Source organism: Pectinophora gossypiella, chromosome 14 (genome assembly GCF_024362695.1).
Source record: "Pectinophora gossypiella chromosome 14, ilPecGoss1.1, whole genome shotgun sequence".
NCBI lineage: Eukaryota > Metazoa > Arthropoda > Insecta > Lepidoptera > Gelechiidae > Pectinophora > Pectinophora gossypiella.
Window position 1 is genome coordinate 2,247,683 of NC_065417.1, and position 6,618 is coordinate 2,254,300.

General features: G+C 38.2%; 1 long non-coding RNA gene across 1 annotated transcript in view; it reads right to left on the minus strand.

Annotated features, from left to right (window-relative positions):
• The window catches only part of LOC126372600 (uncharacterized), a 209,997-nt gene extending 205,647 nt beyond the window's left edge, over positions 1 to 4,350 (minus strand). The window contains exon 1 of the long non-coding RNA XR_007567190.1: positions 3,594 to 4,350. This is a non-coding gene — a long non-coding RNA (uncharacterized LOC126372600). The remainder of the gene's footprint in view (positions 1 to 3,593) is intronic.
• Positions 4,351 to 6,618: the final 2,268 nt, after the last annotated feature.

Below are 6,618 nucleotides of genomic sequence, written 5' to 3' on the forward strand. Positions count from 1 at the left end.
ATGTCAGAATCGGCAAATCAAAAAAAAAATCAGTCGTGCAGTAAAATAAACCACCGCAACGCGAAAAAATAAAAAGCATATATTTGTTATGATGTTTTAATAAAATTAATAAACGGAACATAAACTTAACACAACTACTTATAAGACACCGTGCTCGTCCCAAGCACACATTTTAAAACTAAATTTTACACATTCAAATATACTTAGAACGACAATGATGTTTTGGCGCGTGGTCAAAATGGGAACTAGAGTTCGCGATATGAAAGAACTCTCGTAGCCGCGGCGCTAGCGTCGCAGTATCAACCATGCGAATTAGGCCGTGTCCACATTAGGCTCACAGAGTTACCGACTTCCTATAATTATATTTTAAATGTGTCCTTTTTTGACTTATTGTAGATTTGCCGCAGATGGCATTAACTACTTGGCCGGACAAATGGGGGCTCTTACCTGGTACAAAATTTAAGATAACAGGCCTGAGGGTGCCCAGTCGTCTCAGAGGAAGAATATTTGAAATAATTAATCGACCCTAGTGGGCGATAGCGATAAGCGCTGAATGAGGGAAATCGTCGACCACGCCGGCGGGGTCGGTATGGGAGTTCTGAAGTGGAGTGTCCATAAAGCGCGTACTGTACGCAGTTTGCTGCGTTTTGGTTGGCGACTGAGCGACTGAAACGGCTGAGTCGCAGTGAACGATGCTCGCGGTCGGCTTCTAATACGATACAGTTCGATGCTCACTTAATTGAGACGCCGCAGCTCTGAGTAAATCAGTGTCAGTCACTGACTGTGAGCCTAGTGGGTAGACGGCCTTATTAGGATTCAATGATTCCACTGAAATCCGCGGGACTTATTTCGTGGCGCGTACTCTAAACGCCATTTTTGACAGTTATTGTAAATGGAAGACAGTGCAGTCCAGCGCCCTCCTGACAATGTCATCCACGCACCGAAAGATCCTTATCGGTCTATAACACAGCCACCTCTTGCTATGTAAATTTGACATTTATTTAATTTACTTTAAAGTCGAATCCACATAATATATACCTTAAAATCTCCGCTATTTATTCCTTATGACTTCTCCGCTTAAAAAAAATTCGGAGCGTATGAGTCTCCATTCTATGTCGACAATTCAGCCAACCACGAGTCAACTTTATCACGTCATAAACTTTGTGATTGGCTGAGACACTGTTAATGGAATAAAATGGAGATTTATCGGTTTCGCAGTTTCTAGTTGCACCAACATTCGTTTTAATATCAATTAATGAGACATTTTGAGAATCACGTATGAGGAATTTGTGTACAATACTTTATTCGAGGTGTAAATGGACATTCGAAGCAATATTTTGTGGTCTTAATACACGTTGACCATATTTGGAGCACATATAATTAATTTCGTATATCATAACTTGACACAAAAAAGACGTTTAGGGTAAGCCTCGACAGAAAGTGAAGGCAAAGTTATTTAATTCGTTGACAAATTAATTACACCTAATGAATATCCAATTGTTTAAGGATTATTGCCATGTCATATCGTGATTCAGCTCACTAAATCGCGCTTAAATGAAACTAATATTTAATACATAATTATTGTACAAATTTGTACTAGAACTAAATACTTTGCCACCACTTACTAAAAGTGGGCTTACCCTCATAAAGCTATATACAGCGGCCAACATTTCAGTTCTAATAATTATCACAAAAACATCTTCATAAATATTTATAACGTTATCGATTCCAGCGTCTAAAACTAAATTAAAATTTAGTTCAGCTCTAAAACAAGTGCTATCCTTCACTCGCGCTTACTGCCCGAACGAGATAGCGCTAGTTTCGGAACTAAATTAAAATTTAGTTCAGTACTAAAACTACATTTAAATCGACACTAACGGTTACTAGAGATGGGCCGAGTACTCGTTTGATACTCGGTACTCTGCGTACTCGGCGGGTTTTTTGATACTCGTACTCGGCCGAATAACTCGGTTATTTGATAACGAGTATACAGCCATTGGTAAATAACAAACTTTTTCAATTATTTATCTACTATGACGCACGTGACGTGTTTGTTTGCAAACCTCAGAACAATAACTAAAGCATAGAAGGAAGGCTAAAATAGCAACAGAACTCTATAATTCTGCTCTACTTTATCTTACGGAACCGGCGTAATGTTAGACAAAGACGCATATACAAAAATTGTTTCGTAATTTCGTAGGTTGTCACAAGTTTTTCAATGCCTAGTGTTGGGTTTCACTTTAGTAATATGTCGATAAAATTAAATTTACTTACAATTAATGTCGATAATTTTTTTTTACAAGATTTCTTTTTGTAGGACGCAATTATCTTCTTCTTGATGAAAGTCTCTGATAGGTAAGTATCTAACCATTTTTGGATTATATTGGCCCCGATTCCTGCAGACACCGCCTAATTTTATTTTAAGTTATATCCGTCATTTTCATATCCGTCGAAAAGGAAAGGGACGGATGATTCACAGCTCTTAATTTTAGGAAGAATGAGTAAATGAATGAATAACCCGGGCGAATCAAAAAGGTATGTCGCTGGTATGCAATCCGTTTGCCGTGCTGTCTACTTACCTGTGTCGGGTTATTGACTGTTGTAAAATTTTTAGACGGTTGTTTTAGATTTGTCCTTAAAATTGACGTGTGTTCCATAAATTTTATGCTTGTCGATTACCCGTCCTTTTCCTTTTCGGCGGATAAGAAAATGACAGATATAACTTAAAATAAAATTAGATGGTATTTACAGGAATTAGCACCGTTGTCTGGTTTATATTAGTTTGGAGCTGCAGCTCACATTCAGGAAGGAAAGAAAATAGCTAACTGTTATCGTTTCATCGGTATGTATTTTGTAATATTCGAATTTATTTATGATGTCATCCGCCGTGCACTGGTGTTGATCGACGTGCCGTGCAAATTGGAACCGCCGGGTCTAGGCCGCACAGACGGTAAGAGGCCCGATGGGCTCACGCTCATACCCTAGGAGAGGGAGCGTGCTTTATTGTGGGATGCGACCTGCGCTTGCAGGTTTGCAGCAACGCACCTGCCCCGTACTACTCGAACCGCAGGGCCGGCTGCCGAGTGGGCCGCTAGCCAAAAACTGGCGAAATATGGGAATTTAACGCGGACCCACAATTTTGTCCCTTTTGCCGTCGAGACTTCGGGTGTGTGGTGCTCGGCCGTATTACCATTTCATCTGTCTGATCTATAATGTTCAATGTAGGAATAGCATCGTCTCGAAGACGTCTCCACTTCGAATTAGGAACACACATAAATGTATCCGCAGTAAAATGTTTCGAGCAAATACGGCTGTACTTATTTGGAATCCAATTTCGTCTATTAATGTGAATTATCCATTCTTTCTCTTTGTTATCGTCTACAGGAAATCTAAAAATTAAAAGTATCGATAATTTTAGTACATCACTATGGACAATCAACATAACCTCAAATCAATTCCGTATTCATCGATGGAACGTATAATATAATGGATATCTCAAATATTTTATGCTACAAATCTATTCAGCAAAACATATTACTTTCCTAAAATTGTTCAGCAGTTCACATTTCACTAGAAAATTACAAAAAACTTACCGATGAAACGACAGAAGTTGTTGGCTATTTTCTTTTCTTACTGAATGTGAGCTGCAGCCCCATACCACACAAGACATAATGTCACAGAGTCGAGACACTCAATTATTTGATATAAATAAAAGTTTCTTTCCATTTATTTGGAAAAATATTGTTAAATTATCACTTAAAACAATCTGAACACAAGACACTCGTAAACAAAGTTCACGCGACCGTGTCAAATAGTTCGGTAAATATAAGTAAAATCTTCTTATGTATGTTACTATGTATTTGGCCGAGTTAAAATGAGTCCAATAGGTCCAAATGACATTTCATGTTGTGACAACCTCGGAAAAAATGAAGCAAAGAGCGAATCATTTGTCCTTTTCTCACTCATAGTTTGTGTCGTAAGCTAGAAGAGAGCCGGTTTATAGTTTCTGAATTCTTATTTTAGCCTTCCTTCTATGCTTTAGTTATTGTTCTGAGTTGCAAACAATCAAGTGACTAGTAGTTGAAAGGCGTGGGCGGGGTCCGGGGTGAGGGGTGTATCAACGCAAGCCGACGTCTTGACCGGCGCAAACCTGTTTGTACTTGTTTACGCGCGCGAAATGCGAATTTGATTGAACCGAGTTACTCGGCCGAGTACTCGGTTGAATAAAAATTGAGCCGAGTAAAACTCGGTACTCGTTACTCGGCCAAAGTGTTACTCGGCGCATCTCTAACGGTTACTGAAATGCACTAAAATACGCAACGTACGTTCTAACACTACTTTCGTATATTATAATATTTTTTCTACTCCTCTACTTTAATCTGGCATTTAAATAACCAAAAAGTCTAATATAAGTACATACATAATTAAACTCTTTGAAAAAGTGTACGCTCTATGGCCTATAAAAGCATTGTTTACAAAGTGTAACTGTACTATAATGTCGCCAAAAAAGCATTGTTGTTGTTTTGTTTTTTTTTTGACCTGGAAACTGGCACCTTTACTTTGTTTGGTGCCATAGATATACTATAAAAAAAAAGTATACATTTGCCGCCATTTTCCCGCGCGTTGGAAAATAAATTGGAAAATTTTTGTTTCATTTAAAATTACGTCGTCGTAGAAAAAGTATTGTATGCAACGTTGTATAACTAGGTCAAAAAATGCTCGTGGCGTCTCTTATTGCGATGTTCGCCAAGGCTCACATCGCAACTCACGCCACTCGCATTTTTTGACCCTTCTTATACAACTGTTGCATAAAATACTATTATAGGTAATTTTAATCGTTTAGTGCAATAATTATATTATTTGGATAAGAGGTAAATTGTAGGACTAACTCGTGGTTACATTAAGTTAACAGTAAATACTTTTAATGTTATTGAGAATTTTTGGGACGGTCAGTATACCTACTGGGTTAAATACACAATGGCCCCGATTCCTGCAGACATCTCCTAATTTTAATTTATACCTGTCATTTTCTTATCCGCCGAAAAGGAAAGGGACGGATGATTGACAGCTCTCAATTTTAGGAAGAATGAGTAAATGAATGAATAACCTGGGCGAATCAGAAAGGTATCTCGCTGGTATGCAACCCGTTTGTGTTATCAACTAAATTCTATCGGGTTATTGGCCGATGTCAAATGTTTAGAGGGTTGTTTTAGATTTCTGCCTAAAATTGACGTGTTCCATAAATTTTATGCTTGTCGATTACCCGTCCCTTTCGTTTTCGGCGGATAAGAAAATGACAGATATAATTTAAAATAAAATTAGGTGGTGTCGTACAGGAATTAGCACCATTGAGGGACTATCTAGAACTATCTATCTAGTAACTTTTAATTATTACTACTGTGTATATGCCGAAGCGAAAAGGCTATATACAACATTTATATAGCAAATAAAGTCTATTGCCAATTAGAATATAGCTTTTAAAGCAAATGTATATACTTATGTACGAAATTTATAAACGTTTATATAATTTAACACACAGCCAAACAGCCTCCACGGTCTAGTGGTTAGACCGTTGGGCTCACGATCTGGAGGTCCGGGTTCGATTCCCGATGGGGACATTGTCGAAATCACTTTCTGAGACTGTCCTTTGTTTGGTAAGGACATTGCAGACTTGAATCACCTGATTGTCCGAAGAAGTCAGATGATTCCGTGCTTCGGAAGGCACGCAAGCCGTTGGTCCCGGGCTACTAGCCCAAACACCTCCACCAACCCGCAGTGAGCAGCGTGGTGGAGTATGCTCCATACCCCGTCCGGTTGAGACGTATATAGGCTGCTTATGTCATGTTAATTCAACACAGTGGTATACTGACCCGAGCCTAAATTTTACGAGCGAGCGGTCGTCAGTCCATCTTCAATAAATGCAACGACTAAACCTTCCTCCTTGCAAATGCTATTATTTCAAAACAAATCAATAATAAACATTTTAATTTATTTTTATTATTATTTGCACTTTATAATTGAAATAACTAAATATGAAGACCAAATGTTAAATTCTGACCAACTGCAAACTGTGCCAATTTTATTGCAAATAAATGAAATATGAATCAGCTAAAATGGCCGTAAGCCGCTAAGCAATAAGGGTGTAACAAACAGTCCGCGCGATTCTCTTACTTCTTAACGTAGTATTTATTCATGGAATAAGAAAACCAGGTATGCTCAATCCTATAACAAGCCGCCATTGCTAGCCTTATGATGACGTAAGTTGTACCACTGTGTTACCATTAAATTGGTATCTCCAACGTTCCAACAACGTAAATTTTATTACCTATTGAAAATTAAGCGAATTACTGACTAAAGTATAAATACATTGACGCTAGCAATGGCGGCTTGTCATAGGATTGAGCATATCTGGTCTTCTTATATAATCAAAATTATAACGTGGTCAATTCAAAGCCGCTGTAGTCTTTACCATGGTATAAGAAGACCAGGTATGCTCAATCCTATGACAAGCCGCCATTGCTAGCCTTTTGATGACGTAAGTCATACCACTGTGTTACCGTTAAATTGGTAACTCCAACATTCCAACGACGTAAATTTTATTACCTATTGAAAATTAAG